At 45.0% G+C, this 2323-nt stretch overlaps 1 pseudogene across 1 annotated transcript; it reads right to left on the reverse strand.

The window, feature by feature from the left end:
* Window positions 1-695: 695 nt before the first annotated feature.
* LOC306652764 (olfactory receptor 2T6-like) lies at window positions 696-1495 on the reverse strand (annotated as a pseudogene). Its single transcript has one exon. The product of its transcript is annotated as an olfactory receptor 2T6-like (transcript).
* Between the last annotated feature and the right edge of the window lie 828 nt (window positions 1496-2323).

The following is a 2323-nucleotide window of genomic DNA, read 5'->3' on the forward strand; positions in this document are numbered from 1 at the left end:
TATTCAAAGGTATGCTTTAATTACTCCCTCAGAGATCCTCTCATTGAAACAGCCAAGTATATCTGCTTTAGCATTTTTTCTAGTCTTAACCCATATATAAAATATATATTTTCCTGAATTGTTGACTTCCTGAAGAACTCATGATTCACAAATTTCCAGAACCAAATTTAGATAACGGAGGAAAGTTTTCAGTTGCTACTCAAAGAAAAGTTACCTGGATCCTCAAACCCCCTTGTGAGTCTGAGTAGGGTTCCCTTGGAGGTTTTGCAATGCCCAGTCACCTTCAGATGGTGACATCCCTCAATGTTCTTTGCAATCTAACAATGGACAGTTTATAATGTCATTATGAAGACATCAAGTATGTGCAGGGTATACAATATCAAGTGGACATCTGGGTACGTTCTCCACATGAACCAGAGAACTGGAATCAGAGAAGAACTGGAAACAGTGGAATAAAGAAAGGGCAAGCCATTTTTCCCAGGACCCTGGTGTCACCCATGTGTGTACATCCCCAAGGTGCCAGGCCTCTGATGGGAGGGATCCTGAGGACCACTCTGCAGAACTGGCCTTGGAAACCATTGCCAGCATGGCCTACACCATTCATGATGCAACCTAGGTGCCCTGGGACACACATACAGGTTCTCTATGTCAGAGTCCATCCTTCATCACACAGCAGGCTCCTCCATGGCAGGATCTTACCCTCCCCAAGGCCCCATCATATCCCTATTCCTCAGCTTGTAGATGAGAGGGCTTAACAGGGACATGAGGATGATGTAGGAGGCAGAGAAGATCTTATCTTTGAGTGGGATGTGGCAGGACTGGGGAAGCATATACCTATAGGAGGTGTTCCCATAGAATAAGGTCACCACCATCATGTGTGATAAGCAAGTGGTGAAGGATTTTCTCTTCCTCTCTGCTGATATCATATGATTCACCATGAGAAAGATCTGGGTATAAGTTGTGAACACCATGGAGAAAGGGATAAATAACATCATGACACAGCAGATGTACATAACCATTACATAGGTGGCCTTGTCACAACAGTGAAGTCTCAGCATGGTGGGTACATTGAAGAAAAGGTGGTTAATCTTGTGGAAGACTCAGAATGGGGGGCTCATGATGGTGGGCATGAGGAGGAAACTGTCCAGAGTACCACCAGACCAGGAGCTGGCCAGGATGAACCAACAAATGCAGCAGCTCAAGAGAGCAGGGTAGTGCAGTGGTCTGCATATGGCCTTGTAGTTTTGTAGGCCATGAGTCAGCAGGAAGAACTTGACCTCCACAAACTCAGGTAGCAAAAGTACTGGGCAGTGCAGGTAGAAAAGGAGATGGTCTCCTTGCAAACCAGGTAGTACACCAGCATCTTGGGGACAGTAGTAGACATGTAAAGCATGTTGATGAAGCACAGATGGCTGAGGAGGAAATACATGGGCATGTGCAGCTGGGGTCCACGTAGATCAGGAATCCAGTCAATCACAGCCCCATTGGCTCTCATGACCACAGAGAAGGTGATGGAGATGACAGCAAAGAGGAGGCCTGAGGTTCAACTGTGAGGAAAGAGGCTCACCAGCATAAAGTTGACAGAGAAGGTCATGTTTAATCCATGGGCTTGTGTTTGATCTGGGAAACAGAGATGCATGGGCTGATGAGAGTGACAGTGGTGTGGCAGACCATGTGAAAGTGTCTATGTAGCAAGCACTAGTAAGTTATGATTATTTGTATGATTGACATCAGGCAATTTTTGGTGAGCTGGATTTGCAGCAACTAGAAAGTTTGGTTTTGATGGAATGAGACAAGTCGACACTTGGCAATTGCTGCTCAGAGTGAGAAAGTTTAGTTATTAAGACAGAATTCTAGGGTTCTGGAGAGGACTGGACATTGAGTCAAATAGCCAAATAGTTTAGTCAGATGTTTGATCAAATTGGGAATTTTCAACACAAATTTAAAACTGAAATGCCTCAGCTGCAAGTAACCATTAAGTTTTAGTCACAGCTAGAAACTACAGTGAGTGTCAGTGGACAGGATGACCTACCTCATCTATCTAATCTTTGGCCATGGTTGTTAGCTCCTCCTTCACTCACTCATCTATGTTACATTCATGCTCACTGCAAACCTGCATTTATGAGACACTGCTGGCAATAGTGTAGTGAGTAGTAGAGAATGTTCCACACCTTAGGTTTTTGTTATGGGAGAAATAGAGCAGGAAGTAGCCAGGGGATGTGCTTTCCAGAGCACCAGTTAGGGCTGAGGGGACAGCTGTGTTTGGACAGTGCAGGATCACATAAAATGGCCATGAGGGGGACCAGGATGGTGTTCTAAAGGA

Source organism: Sciurus vulgaris, assembly GCF_902686455.1.
Source record: "Sciurus vulgaris genome assembly, contig: HiC_scaffold_570_arrow_ctg1, whole genome shotgun sequence".
NCBI lineage: Eukaryota > Metazoa > Chordata > Mammalia > Rodentia > Sciuridae > Sciurus > Sciurus vulgaris.